A 15,522-nucleotide genomic window follows, 5' to 3' on the forward strand; every position below is an offset into this window, starting at 1 on the left:
ACACTCCGGCTTGATTCGGAGCTCCATCCTTTTAAATCTAGCTTATTAAACTGATGCACGATCATTGACCACTAAAGCGAGGTTGTAGTCCAACTGAAGGCTTTAATAAGCTAGATGTTTCCCCCAGCAGCTCAGGTACAGAATGAGGGCTGCTGGGGCGGCACGGGATATTATACCCCGCCTTGCAGGGCGGAGCTACCATACAGCTTGACCAATAGGAAACATACAATATCTACCAATGGTGTTCCAGCATTACTAGGTACCGTAATACCTCTACACAGACTACCACACAAGGGCAGAGGGGCACCGGGAGAGGGACACGGGGAGAGTGGGAGGGACACAGGGAGAGCGACAGAGGGTGAGAGACACACATGGAGAGAGGGAGAGAGAGACATGGGGAGAGAGACGGAGAGAGAGAGACACGAGGGAGAGAGGGAGAGAGAGACACGGGGAGAGGGACACGGGGAGAGAGACACGGAGAGAGACACGAGGGAGAGAGAGACACGGGGAGAGGGACATTGGGAGAGAGGGAGAGAGACACGGGGAAAGAGACACGGGGAGAGAGAGAGACAGAGAGAGAGAGAGAGAGACACACGAGGGAGAGAGAGAGAGAGAGACACGGGGAGAGAAACACGGGGAGAGAGAGAGACACAGAGAGAGAGAGAGAGAGAGAGAGAGACACATGAGGGAGAGAGAGAGAGAGACACACGGGGAGAGAGACACGGGGAGAGAGAGAGACACAGAGAGAGAGAGAGAGAGAGAGAGAGACACACGAGGGAGAGAGAGAGAGACAGGGAGAGAGAGAGAGAGACACACGAGGGAGAGAGAGAGAGAGACACGGGGAGAGGGACACTGGGAGAGAGGGAGAGAGACACGGAGAGAGAGACACACGAGGGAGAGAGGGAGAGAGAGACACGGGGAGAGGGACACTGGGAGAGAGGGAGAGAGACACGGAAAGAGAGAGACACGGGGAGAGGGACACTGGGAGAGAGGGAGAGAGAGGGAGGAAGACACAGAGAAAGGGGAGAGAGGCATGGGTGGAGAGAGAGAGAGAGACAGAGAGAGACACTGACTGAGACACTGAGAGAGAGACAGAGAGAGACACTGACTGAGACACTGAGAGAGAGACAGAGTGAGACACGATCAGTTTGACTGGAGACGAAGTTGAATCCAAACTGAGGCTTTATTAGTATCTGATGTGTGGCCTCCCACAGCAGCTGGCGAAATGGCTGCGAGCTGGAGGCCACGCATATTTATAACCCGCCTCCTGGGCGGAGCTAGCAGGCAGGGGCCCAGGTGAACCTGTAGTGCAGGTTCTACCGTACAACCCTTAATATAGGAACACAGTTGTTTACCACACAGAGAGAGACACAGGGAGAGAGACACAGAGAGACACGGAGAGAGAGACACAGAGAGACACGGGACGAGAGGGAGAGAGACACAGAGAGACACGGAGAGAGAGAGAGAGAGAGAGAGACACGAGGGAGAGAGGGAGAGAGGGACATGGGGAGAGGGACACGGGGAGAGAGGGAGAGAGACACAGAGAGACACGGAGAGAGAGACACAGAGAGACACGGGACGAGAGGGAGAGAGACACAGAGAGACACGGAGAGAGAGACACAGAGAGACACGGGACGAGAGGGAGAGAGACACAGAGAGACACGGAGAGAGAGAGAGAGAGAGAGAGACACGAGGGAGAGAGGGAGAGAGGGACATGGGGAGAGGGACACGGGGAGAGAGGGAGAGAGACACAGAGAGACATGGAGAGAGAGACACAGAGAGACACGGGACGAGAGGGAGAGAGACACGGAGAGACACGGAGAGAGAGACACAGAGAGACACGGGATGAGAGGGAGAGAGACACAGAGAGACACGGAGAGAGAGACACAGAGAGACACGGGACGAGAGGGAGAGAGACACAGAGAGACACGGAGAGAGACACGAGGGAGAGAGAGACACGGGGAGAGGGACATTGGGAGAGAGGGAGAGAGACACGGGGAGAGAGACACAGAGAGACACGGAGAGAGAGAGAGAGAGAGAGAGACACGAGGGAGTGAGGGAGAGAGGGACATGGGGAGAGGGACACGGGGAGAGAGGGAGAGAGACACGAGGGAGAGAGGGAGAGAGGGACATGGGGAGAGGGACACGGGGAGAGAGGGAGAGAGACAGAGAGAGAGAGTGAGGGAGACAGAGAGAGACACGGAGAGAGAGAGAGAGAGACACGAGGGAGAGAGGGAGAGAGACACGGAGAGAGAGACACAGAGAGACACGGAGAGAGAGAAACACGAGGGAGAGAGGGAGAGAGATACATGGGGAGAGGGACACGGGGAGAGAGGGAGAGAGACACAGAGAGACACGGAGAGAGACACAGAGAGACACGGGACGAGAGGGAGAGAGACACAGAGAGACACGGAGAGAGAGACACAGAGAGACACGGGACAAGAGGGAGAGAGACACGGAGAGAGACACAGAGAGACACGGGATGAGAGGGAGAGAGACACAGAGAGACACGGAGAGAGAGACACAGAGAGACATGGGACGAGAGGGAGAGAGACACGGAGAGAGAGACACAGAGAGACACGGGACGAGAGTGAGAGAGACACGGAGAGAGAGACACAGAGGGACACGGAGAGAGAGAGAGAGAGACACGAGGGAGAGAGAGACACGAGGGAGAGAGGGACATGGGGAGAGGGACACTGGGAGAGAGGGAGAGAGGCATGGGGAGAGAGAGACACGGGGAGAGAGACGGAGACACAGAGAGAGACACAGAGAGAGAGACAGAGACAGGCGGGAGAGGGACAGAGAGAAAGAGACAGAGTGAGACATGGGGAGAGAGGGAGAGACACGGGTGGGGAGAGAGGGAGAGAGAGACACGGGACGAGAGGGAGAGAGACACTGGGAGAGAGGGAGAGAGACTCGGGGAGAGAGACTCGGGGAGAGCGACACGGAGAGAGAGAGAGAGACACGGGACGAGAGGGAGAGAGACACTGGGAGAGAGGGAGAGAGAGACACGGGGAGAGAGACTCGTGGAGAGATACATGGAGAGAGAGAGAGAGAAACACGAGGGAGGGAGAGAGAGACAAGGGGAGAGGGACACTGGGAGAGAGGGAGAGAGGCATGGGGAGAGAGACAAGAGGGAGAGAGGGAGAGAGAGACACAGGGAGAAGGACATTGGGAGAGAGGGAGAGCGGCATGGAGAAAGAGAGAGAGACATGGGGAGAGCGGGGGAGACACGAGTAGGGAGACACGGGGAGAGAGGGGGAGACACGGGGAGAGAGGGAGAGAGACACGGGGAGAGAGACTCGGAGAGAGAGAGACACGAGGGAGAGAGAGAGACACGGGGAGAGGGACACTGGGAGAGAGGCATGGGGAAAGAGAGAGAGACATGGGGAGAGAGGGGGAGACACGGGTAGGGAGACACGGGGAGAGAGGGGAAGACACGGGGAGAGAGACGGAGACACAGAGAGATGCGGACACAGGGCTGAGGGGGTGGGCTCTCAGACACAGTGAGTGTGATTCACTCGCTCTCTTTCCGATCCACAATCAATGTTAACTTTGAACCCTGTTGAACTTCCAGGAGTGAAAGTCATTTTCCGGGTGGCTCTGGTCTTGCTCAAGGTCAGTTTGGGATCGTCGGAAAAGCTGAAAGAATGCCAGGGCCTGGTGGAAACCCTGGACAAGTTACGGAATATCCCACCCAGATTCCTGCAGGAGAACTTTATCATAGAACAGGTAGGTGGGGAGAGCTGGCACCCTGGGATTTGGGAACCCCTGTCAGTGTTACTGCCACACACAGCTCCCTCACTGAGGGAATACAGACCCGGACACTCCCTGTCTCTCAGAGTGTCTCAACACTCAGCATTCGCCGTCTCTGTCCTCCTCTTCTCACCCCCTATCCTTCTATACCTCTCTCTCCCTCTCAAACCCCCCTCCACCAGTCTCTCTCTCTCTGTCTCTCCCTCTCTCCCCTTTCTCTCTCTGCCTCTCTCTGCCTCGCTCCTCCCCTCCCTCTCTCTCTCTGTCCCTCCGGCCCTCACTCTCTCCCTCCCTCTCCCTCAGTCTCTCTCTCTCTATCTCTCCCTCTCTCCCCTTTCTCTCTCTGTCTCTCACTGCCTCTCTACTCCCCTCCCTCTCTCTCTCTGTCCCTCTGGCCCTCACTCTCTCCCTCCCTCTCCCTCAGTCTCTCTCTCTCTATCTCTCCCTCTCTCCCCTTTCTCTATCTGTCTCTCTCTGCCTCTCTACTCCCCTCCCTCTCTCACTCTCTCCCTCCCTCTCCCTCAGTTTCTCTCTGCCTCTCTCCTCCCTTCCCTCTCTCTCTCTGTCCCTCCCCCTCTCCCTCTCCATTTCTCCCCTGTTTCTCTCTCTGCCTCTCTCCTCCCCGTCCTCTCACTCTCTGTCCCTCCGGTCCTCACTCTCTCCCTCCCTCTCCCTCAGTTTCTCTCTGCCTCTCTTCTCCCTTCCCTCTCTCTCTGTCTCACCGTCTGTTCCCTGCCTCTCTCTCTGTCTCTCTATCCCTCAGTTTCTCTCTCTGCCTCTCTCCTCCCCTCCCTCTCTCTCTGTCTCTCCCCCTCTCCCTCCCTCTCCATCTCCCGCTAGTGCTCAGGGAGTGCCGCACTGTCAGAGGTTCAGTACTGAGGGAGTGCCGCACTGTCAGAGGGTCAGTACTGAGGGAGTGCTGCACTGTCAGAGGGTCAGTACTGAGGGAGTGCCGCACTGTCAGAGGGTCAGTACTGAGGGAGTGCTGCACTGTCAGAGGGTCAGTACTGAGGGAGTGCTGCACTGTCAGAGGGTCAGTACTGAGGGAGTGCTGCACTGTCAGAGGGTCAGTACTGAGGGAGTGCCGCACTGTCAGAGTGTCAGTACTGAGGGAGTGCCGCACTGTCACAGGGTCAGTACTGAGGGAGTGTGGCACTGCCAGAGGGTCAGTACTGAGGGAGTGCCGCACTGTCAGAGGGTCAGTACTGAGGGAGTGCCACACTGTCAGAGGGTCAGTACTGAGGGAGTGCCGCACTGTCAGAGGGTCAGTACTGAGGGAGTGCCGCACTGTCAGAGGGTCAGTACTGAGGGAGTGCTGCACTGTCAGAGGGTCAGTACTGAGGGAAAACTGCACTGTCAGAGGGTCAGTACTGAGGGAGTGCCGCACTGTCAGAGGGTCAGTACTGAGGGAGTGCTGCACTGTCAGAGGGTCAGTACTGAGGGAGTGCCGCACTGTCAGAGGGTCAGTACTGAGGGAGTGCTGCACTGTCAGTGGGTCAGTACTGAGGGAGTGCCGCACTGTCAGAGGGTCAGTACTGAGGGAGTGCCGCACTGTCAGAGGGTCAGTACTGAGGGAGTGCCGCACTGTCAGAGGGTCAGTACTGAGGGAGTGCCGCACTGTCAGAGGGTCAGTACTGAGGGAGAGCCGCACTGTCAGAGGGTCAGTACTGAGGGAGTGCCGCAGTCAGAGGGTCAGTACTGAGGGAGTGCCGTACTGTCAGAGGGTCAGTACTGAGGGAGTGTCGCACTGTCAGAGGGTCAGTACTGAGGGAGAGCTGCACTGTCAGAGGGTCAGTACTGAGGGAGTGCTGCACTGTCAGAGGGGCAGTACTGAGGGAGTGCCGCACTGTCAGAGGTTCAGTACTGAGGGAGTGCCGCACTGTCAGAGGGTCAGTACTGAGGGAGTGCCGCACTGTCAGAGGGTCAGTACTGAGGGAGAGCTGCACTGTCAGAGGGGCAGTACTGAGGGAGTGCCGCACTGTCAGAGGGTCAGTACTGAGGGAGAGCTGCACTGTCAGAGGGTCAGTACTGAGGGAGTGCCGCACTGTCAGAGGGTCAGTACTGAGGGAGTGCCGCACTGTCAGAGGGTCAGTACTGAGGGAGTGCCGCACTGTCAGAGGGTCAGTACTGAGGGAGAGCTGCACTGTCAGAGGGTCAGTACTGAGGGAGTGTCGCACTGTCAGAGGGTCAGTACTGAGGGAGTGCCGCACTGTCAGAGGGTCAGTACTGAGGGAGTGCCGCACTGTCAGTGGGTCAGTACTGAGGGAGAGCTGCACTGTCAGAGGGTCAGTACTGAGGGAGTGCCGCACTATCAGAGGGTCAGTACTGAGGGAGTGCCGCACTGTCAGAGGGTCATACTGAGGGAGTGCCGCACTGTCAGAGGGTCAGTACTGAGGGAGTGCCGCACTGTGGGAGGGTCAGTACTGAGGGAGTGCTGCACTGTCAGAGGGTCAGTACTGAGGGAGTGCTGCACTGTCAGAGGGTCAGTACTGAGGGAGTGCCGCACTGTCAGAGGGTCAGTACTGAGGGAGTGCCGCACTGTCAGAGGGTCAGTACTGAGGGAGTGCCGCACTGTCAGAGGGTCAGTACTGAGGGAGTGCCGCACTGTCAGAGGGTCAGTACTGAGGGAGTGCCGCACTGTCAGAGGGTCAGTACTGAGGGAGTGCCGCACTGTCAGAGGGTCAGTACTGAGGGAGTGCCGCACTATCAGAGGGTCAGTACTGAGGGAGTGCCGCACTGTCAGAGGGTCATACTGAGGGAGTGCCGCACTGTCAGAGGGTCAGTACTGAGGGAGTGCCGCACTGTGGGAGGGTCAGTACTGAGGGAGTGCCGCACTGTCAGAGGGTCAGTACTGAGGGAGTGCCGCACTGTCAGAGGGTCAGTACTGAGGGAGTGCCGCACTGTCAGAGGGTCAGTACTGAGGGAGTGCCGCACTGTCAGAGGGTCAGTACTGAGGGAGTGCCGCACTGTCAGAGGGTCAGTACTGAGGGAGTGCCGCACTGTCAGAGGGTCAGTACTGAGGGAGTGCCGCACTGTCAGAGGGTCAGTACTGAGGGAGTGCTGCACTGTCAGAGGGTCAGTACTGAGGGAGTGCTGCACTGTCAGAGGGTCAGTACTGAGGGAGTGCCGCACTGTCGGAGGGTCAGTACTGAGGGAGTGCTGCACTGTCAGGGGGTCAGTACTGAGGGAGTGTCGCACTGTCAGAGGGTCAGTACTGAGGGAGTGCTGCACTGTCAGAGGGTCAGTACTGAGGGAGTGCCGCACTGTCAGAGGGTCAGTACTGAGGGAGTGCTGCACTGTCAGAGGGTCAGTACTGAGGGAGTGCCACACTGTCAGAGGGTCAGTCCCTGGGATCTGCTGGGCAGTAATGAACCCTCGACGCGAGCTGATTGTTCCGGTGCCCAGTCGGGGTCTTGCTGAGCGTCAGACGGAGATGTAAATGTTCCCATTGAAGCAGCGACTCCACTTCGAAGGCCTTGCGCGTTGAGGTTGTAAGTCCTCTCTGAGCGTCCGGTTACGGTGGGAACACGCTCGACCTGTTCAATCGTTTTCTCTCTCTCCTCTCTCGTTCCCCCCCTCCTGCAGATCAGTGAGATGCCGATTACACAGAGCGAGATCGAGCGGGAGCGCAGGCGGCAGCTGAAGAAATGGCGCAAGAAACGCGGGGAGCTGCGGTCCCCGCCCCAACCCCGGCTGTACGGCGCGCGGGAGGTGTACGATCATTGGAGCGCCCGCCAGCCCACCGTGCGGCCCGAGGAGGACTTGACTACGGCCCCGGGGGCGCCGTCCATCATGGTCAGGGGCCCCCCCTCTCCGGGCCGCCACTCCGGGAAGGAGCCGGGCGGCGACAAGGCACGTGGTAAACCCGCCGCCCGATCCCGCACGTTCTACGTCCAGCGCTGTCCCAGGCCTCCCCCGGTGCCGACGAGGGCGAGCATTGCCGATCCGGAGAGCCTAGCTGACCAACGCAGAACCAAACGCAACTCGGACCCCCTCATCTCCGACACATACTTCTGAGGGAGACTCGGGGGCAGTGCTGGGGGCGGGGGGGGGGGAGGAAACGGGATGGGGGAGGGGGACATCGGATGGGTTGGCGTGATACGATGGCTCGACCGCTGGGCGAGGGCCCGACCGCTGGGCGAGGGCCCGACCGCTGGGCGAGGGCCCGACCGCTGGGCGAGGGCCTGACCGCTGGGCGAGGGCCTGACCGCTGGGCGAGGGCCCGACCGCTGGGCGAGGGCCCGACCGCTGGGCGAGGGCCTGACCGCTGGGCGAGGGCCCGACCGCTGGGCGAGGGCCCGACCGCTGGGCGAGGGCCTGGGCGAGGGCCTGACCGCTGGGCGAGGGGCTGGTCGAGGGCCTGACCGCTGGGGAGGGCCCGACCGTTGGGCGAGGGCCTGACCGCTGGGCTAGGGCCTGACCGCTGGGCGAGGGCCCGACCGCTGGGCGAGGGCCTGACCGCTGGGCGAGGGGCCGACTGCTGCGCGAGGGCCTGACCGCTGGGCTAGGGCCTGACCGCTGGGGAGGGTCCGACCGCTGGGCGAGGGCCTGACCGCTGGGCTAGGGCTTGACCGCTGGGCTAGGGCCTGACCGCTGGGGAGGGTCCGACCGCTGGGCTAGGGCCTGACCACTGGGCGAGGGGCCGACTGCTGGGCGAGGGCCTGACCGCTGGGCTAGGGCCTGACCGCTGGGGAGGGTCCGACCGCTGGGCGAGGGCCTGACCGCTGGGCTAGGGCCTGACCGCTGGGCGAGGGCCTGACCGCTGGGCGAGGGCCTGACCGCTGGGCGAGGGGCCGACTGCTGGGCGAGGGCCTGACCGCTGGGCTAGGGCCTGACCGCTGGGGAGGGCCTGACCGCTGGGCGAGGGGCCGACTGCTGGGCGAGGGCCTGACCGCTGGGCGAGGGCCCGACCGCTGGGCGAGGGCCTGACCGCTGGGCGAGGGCCCGACCGCTGGGCTATGGCCCGACCGCTGGGCGAGGGCCTGACCGTTGGGCGAGGGCCTGACCGCTGGGCGAGGGCCTGACCGCTGGGCGAGGGCCTGACCGCTGGGCGAGGGCCCGACCGCTGGGCGAGGGTCCGACCGCTGGGCTAGGGTACTGTCCACCACACACAGACTGGCTTCCCGCCCAACTGGAGGACGGATCGACTTGGCTCAGCGTTCCCAACGGCACCCGGGAGGAGGTCACCCCCGTCAACAGGCCAACAACGATGAAGCCTGCCCTCCTCCACCAGCAAATTCTCTCTTGCCCTTCCCTCACTCTCTCTGAGGGAGCGCCGCACTGTCAGAGGGTCAGTACTGAGGGAGTGCCGCACTGTCAGAGGGTCAGTACTGAGGGAGTGCCGCACTGTCAGAGGGTCAGTACTGAGGGAGTGCTGCACTGTCAGAGGATCAGTACTGAGGGAGTGCTGCACTGTCAGAGGGTCAGTACTGAGGGAGTGCCGCACTGTCAGAGGGTCAGTACTGAGGGAGTGCCGCACTGTCAGAGGGTCAGTCCTGAGGGAGTGCCGCACTGTCAGAGGGTCAGTACTGAGGGAGTGCCGCACTGTCAGAGGGTCAGTACTGAGGGAGTGCCACACTGTCAGAGGGTCAGTACTGAGGGAGTGCCGCACTGTCAGAGGGTCAGTACTGAGGGAGTGCCGCACTGTCAGAGGGTCAATACTGAGGGAGTGCTGCACTGTCAGAGGGTCAGTACTGAGGGAGTGCCGCACTGTCTGAGGGTCAGTACTGAGGGAGAGCTGCACTGTCAGAGGGTCAGTGCTGAGGGAGTGCCGCACTGTCACAGGGTCAGTACTGAGGGAGTGCCGCACTGTCAGAGGGTCAGTACTGAGGGAGTGCCGCACTGTCAGAGGGACAGTACTGAGGGAGTGCCGCACTGTCAGAGGGACAGTACTGAGGGAGTGCCGCACTGGCAGAGGGACAGTACTGAGGGAGTGCCGCACTGTCAGAGGGACTGTACTGAGGGAGTGCCGCACTGTCAGAGGGACAGTACTGAGGGAGTGCCGCACTGTCAGAGGGACAGTACTGAGGGAGTGCCGCACTGTCCGAGGGTCAGTACTGAGGGAGTGCTGCACTGTCAGAGGGACAGTACTGAGGGAGTGCCGCACTGTCAGAGGGACAGTACTGAGGGAGCGCCGCACTGTCAGAGGGTCAGTACTGAGGGAGTGCCGCACTGTCCGAGGGTCAGTACTGAGGGAGTGCCGCACTGTCAGAGGGACAGTACTGAGGGAGTGCCGCACTGTCAGAGGGACAGTACTGAGGGAGCGCCGCACTGTCAGAGGGTCAGTACTGAGGGAGTGCCGCACTGTCAGAAGGTCAGTACTGAGGGAGTGCCGCACTGTCAGAGGGTCAGTACTGAGGGAGTGCCGCACTGTCAGAGGGTCAGTACTGAGGGAGTGCCGCACTGTCAGAGGGTCAGTACTGAGGGAGTGCCGCACTGTCAGAGGGTCAGTGCTGAGGGAGTGCCGCACTGTCAGAGGGTCAGTACTGAGGGAGTGCCGCACTGTCAGAGGGTCAGTACTGAGGGAGTGCCGCACTGTCAGAGGGTCAGTACTGAGGGAGTGCTGCACTGTCAGAGGGTCAGTACTGAGGGAGTGCTGCACTGTCAGAGGGTCAGTACTGAGGGAGTGCTGCACTGTCAGAGGGTCAGTACTGAGGGAGTGCTGCACTGTCAGAGGGTCAGTACTGAGGGAGTGCTGCACTGTCAGAGGGTCAGTACTGAGGGAGTGCCGCACTGTCAGAGGGACAGTACTGAGGGAGCGCTGCACTGTCAGAGGGTCAGTACTGAGAGAGTGCTGCACTGTCAGAGGGTCAGTACTGAGGGAGTGCCACACTGTCAGAGGGTCAGTACTGAGAGAGTGCTGCACTGTCAGAGGGTCAGTACTGAGGGAGTGCCGCACTGTCAGAGGGTCAGTACTGAGGGAGTGCTGCACTGTCAGAGGGTCAGTACTGAGGGAGTGCTGCACTGTCAGAGGGTCAGTACTGAGGGAGTGCCGCACTGTCAGAGGGTCAGTACTGAGGGAGTGCTGCACTGTCAGAGGGTCAGTACTGAGGGAGTGCCGCACTGTCAGAGGGTCAGTACTGAGGGAGTGCTGCACTGTCAGAGGATCAGTACTGAGGGAGTGCTGCACTGTCAGAGGGTCAGTACTGAGGGAGTGCTGCACTGTCAGAGGGTCAGTACTGAGGGAGTGCTGCACTGTCAGAGGGTCAGTACTGAGGGAGTGCTGCACTGTCAGAGGGTCAGTACTGAGGGAGAGCCGCACTGTCACAGGGTCAGTACTGAGGGAGTAGTGCACTGTCAGAGGGTCAGTACTGAGGGAGTGCCGCACTGTCACAGGGTCAGTACTGAGGGAATACTGCACTGTCAGAGGGTCAGTACTGAGGGAGTGCGGCACTGTCAGAGGGTCAGTACTGAGGGAGTGCTGCACTGTCAGAGGGTCAGTACTGAGGGAGAGCCGCACTGTCAGAGGATCAGTACTGAGGGAGTGCCGCTCTGTCAGAGGGTCAGTACTGAGGGAGTGCCGCACTGTCACAGTGTCAGTACTGAGGGAGTGCCGCACTGTCAGAGGGTCAGTACTGAGGGAGTGCCGCACTGTCAGAGGGTCAGTACTGAGGGAGTGCCGCACTGCCAGAGGATCAGTACTGAGGGAGTGCTGCACTGTCAGAGGGTCAGTACTGAGGGAGTGCCGCACTGTCAGAGGATCAGTACTGAGGGAGTGCTGCACTGTCAGAGGGTCAGTAATGAGGGAGTGCTGCACTGTCAGAGGGTCAGTACAGAGGGAGTGCCGCACTGTCAGAGGGTCAGTACTGAGGGAGTGCCGCACTGTCAGAGGGTCAGTACTGAGGGAGTGCTGCACTGTCAGAGGGTCAGTACTGAGGGACAGCCACACTGTCAGAGGGTCAGTCCTGAGGGAGTGCCGCACTGTCAGAGGGACAGTACTGAGGGAGTGCCGCACTGTCAGAGAGTCAGTACTGAGAGAGAGACGCACTGTCAGAGGGTCAGTACTGAGGGAGTGCCGCACTGTCAGAGGGTCAGTACTGAGGGAGTGCCGCACTGTCAGTGGGTCAGTACTGAGGGAGTGCCGCACTGTCAGAGGGTCAGTACTGAGGGAGTGCCGCACTGTCAGAGGGTCAGTACTGAGGGAGTGCTGCACTGTCAGAGGGTCAGTACTGAGGGACAGCCACACTGTCAGAGGGTCAGTCCTGAGGGACTGCCGCACTGTCAGAGGGACAGTACTGAGGGAGTGCCGCACTGTCAGAGAGTCAGTACTGAGAGAGAGACGCACTGTCAGAGGGTCAGTACTGAGGGAGTGCTGCACTGTCAGAGGGTCAGTACTGAGGGAGTGCTGCACTGTCAGTGGGTCAGTACTGAGGGAGTGCCGCACTGTCAGAGGGTCAGAACTGAGGGAGTGCCGCACTGTCAGTGGGTCAGTACTGAGGGAGTGCTGCACTGTCAGAGGGTCAGAACTGAGGGAGTGCCGCACTGTCAGTGGGTCAGTACTGAGGGAGTGCCGCACTGTCAGAGGGTCAGTACTGAGGGAGTGCTGCACTGTCAGTGGGTCAGTACTGAGGGAGTGCCGCACTGTCAGAGGGTCAGAACTGAGGGAGTGCCGCACTGTCAGAGGGGCAGCACTGAGGGAGTGCCGCACTGTCAGAGGGACAGTACTGAGGGAGTGCCGCACTGTCAGAGGGACAGTACTGAGGGAGTGCCGCACTGTCAGAGGGTCAGTACTGAGGGAGTGCCACACTGTCAGAGGGTCAGTACTGAGGGAGTTCTGCACTGTCAGAGGGTCAGTACTGAGGGAGTGCCGCACTGTCAGAGGGACAGTACTGAGGGAGTGCCGCACTGTCAGAGGGACAGTACTGAGGGAGCGCCGCACTGTCAGAGGGTCAGTACTGAGGGAGTGCCGCACTGTCAGAAGGTCAGTACTGAGGGAGTGCCGCACTGTCAGAGGGTCAGTACTGAGGGAGTGCCGCACTGTCAGAGGGTCAGTACTGAGGGAGTGCCGCACTGTCAGAGGGTCAGTACTGAGGGAGTGCCGCACTGTCAGAGGGTCAGTACTGAGGGAGTGCCGCACTGTCAGAGGGTCAGTACTGAGGGAGTGCCGCACTGTCAGAGGGTCAGTACTGAGGGAGTGCCGCACTGTCAGAGGGTCAGTACTGAGGGAGTGCCGCACTGTCAGAGGGTCAGTACTGAGGGAGTGCCGCACTGTCAGAGGGTCAGTACTGAGGGAGTGCTGCACTGTCAGAGGGTCAGTACTGAGGGAGTGCTGCACTGTCAGAGGGTCAGTACTGAGGGAGTGCTGCACTGTCAGAGGGTCAGTACTGAGGGAGTGCCGCACTGTCAGAGGGACAGTACTGAGGGAGCGCTGCACTGTCAGAGGGTCAGTACTGAGAGAGTGCTGCACTGTCAGAGGGTCAGTACTGAGGGAGTGCCACACTGTCAGAGGGTCAGTACTGAGAGAGTGCTGCACTGTCAGAGGGTCAGTACTGAGGGAGTGCCGCACTGTCAGAGGGTCAGTACTGAGGGAGTGCTGCACTGTCAGAGGGTCAGTCCTGAGGGAGTGCTGCACTGTCAGAGGGTCAGTACTGAGGGAGTGCCGCACTGTCAGAGGGTCAGTACTGAGGGAGTGCTGCACTGTCAGAGGGTCAGTACTGAGGGAGTGCCGCACTGTCAGAGGGACAGTACTGAGGGAGCGCCGCACTTCCTGTTGTGTGTTGTGGAATCCGCGGTGCCCTGACTGCCATGTTTGCTGCATTATGACACTGGCCCCTGATTGGCTGAAAGGTGTACCTGCATGTCCTGGTTTGGAGGCACAGAAGAGATGGAGATCATGTGACCCCTACTCTAACCCCTGACCCTTCAAGAATCAGACTCTTCCTCGGGTCAAGCCAGGAAATAAGGTGCAGCCTCCGTATTGAGGGGTTGTTGGATAACCAATGGAATATCTTTGCTTATAAATATTGCAAATAAAATACTGTTCCTCAACGATAAAGATGTTTTCTTTTGGGGTAATGGTCTACCAATGGTCCCTCATGGCAGGGTACCCTCTGCCCTCTGAGCCATCACGTGAGGAGGTCAGGCAGGACTGAATGTCCCCTGACGATTGAAATCTCGAGGGTGTGTGTACAATGCAGCAATTACTCTCTAGATGACCTCGAAACGCAGCAAGTAGGGGCCCGGCCGCCTCAGAGGATTGAGATGCATGTTCAGTCAAAATTGAGAGACAGGAACGTCAGGTTTTCACATGTTTAATGACTGTAAGTTTGATGGTTGTTACATAAGAGAAATAAACATACATCCAAAGTGTATTGTTATCTCATCACAGAACATTCCAAAATATTTATCCCCATCCATTCCCCAGAAGTATGAACAGGAGGAGGCCCCATTCAGCCCCTTCTCCAGCCCGTTACACAGGAACAGGAGGAGGCCCCATTCAGCCCCTTCTCCAGCCCGTTACACAGGAACAGGAGGAGGCCCCATTCAGCCCCTTCTCCAGCCGGTTACACAGGAACAGGAGGAGGCCCCATTCGGCCCCTTCTCCAGCCTGTTACACAGGAACAGGAGGAGGCCCCATTCAGCCCCTTCTCCAGCCCGTTACACAGGAACAGGAGGAGGCCCCATTCAGCCCCTTCTCCAGCCTGTTACACAGGAAGAGGAGGAGGCCCCATTCAGCCCCTTCTCCAGCCTGTTACACAGGAACAGGAGGAGGCCCCATTCGGACCCTTCTCCAGCCCGTTACACAGGAACAGGAGGAGGCCCCATTCAGCCCCTTCTCCAGCCTGTCACACAGGAACAGGAGGAGGCCCCATTCAGCCCCTTCTCCAGCCCGTTACACAGGAACAGGAGGAGGCCCCATTCAGCCCCTTCTCCAGCCTGTTACACAGGAGGAGGCCCCATTCAGCCCCTTCTCCAGCCTGTTACACAGGAACAGGAGGAGGCCCCATTCAGCCCCTTCTCCAGCCCGTTACACAGGAACAGGAGGAGGCCCCATTCAGCCCCTTCTCCAGCCCGTTACACAGGAACAGGAGGAGGCCCCATTCAGCTCCTGCAGCCTGCCCTGCTTTTCAGCCCCCTCGCTCCATCCACCAACCTTGACTCTGTGTTCCCTAATACCCTGTCTCACTGAAAAATGATCAAACGCCCCTCTCAGCTGATTCATTTGATCAGCATCCATTGCTTTTGGTGGGAGCTGGTACCAGACTTTAACTAACTTTTGTACGAAGAATTCTTTTTGAACCTTTCCTCTGTGTGCCCTGGCTCCGAAACCAAGCCCATGGTCCCTCGTCCTGCACTGTCTATCCTCTCTATCCAAGTCTCTATATTCCTGAAAATCCTGAAATAAATGTCAGGCCGACAACTACATTGACCTTCTGCGTCCCAGCGATTATAAGCCATGTTTATGTAACCTCCCCTCACAATCTAAGCAAGGGATTGTTCTGGCGAATCCGTACTGCACTGCCTCCAAGGACAGTACATCCTTCCTCAGGTGGGCCAGCAGTGGCAAGACCAGTGGCACAACTGGGTGTGTGTTGTTGTTGCACATCGGAACACTAGAACGTGTGGGTGGAATGCAACAATTGCTCTCAGGGTGACCTCCGAGTGTTTGACAAGCAGCAATTGCTCTCAGGGTGACCTCCAAGAGTTTGAAAGGCAGCGATTGCTCCAGGGGTGACCTCCGAGTGTTTGAAATGCAGCGATTGCTCTCGGGGTGACCTCCGCATGTTTGAAATGCAGCAATTGCTCTCGGGGTGACCTCCGAGTGTT

Source organism: Scyliorhinus torazame, chromosome 4, assembly GCF_047496885.1.
Source record: "Scyliorhinus torazame isolate Kashiwa2021f chromosome 4, sScyTor2.1, whole genome shotgun sequence".
Classification (NCBI taxonomy): Eukaryota; Metazoa; Chordata; class Chondrichthyes; order Carcharhiniformes; family Scyliorhinidae; genus Scyliorhinus; species Scyliorhinus torazame.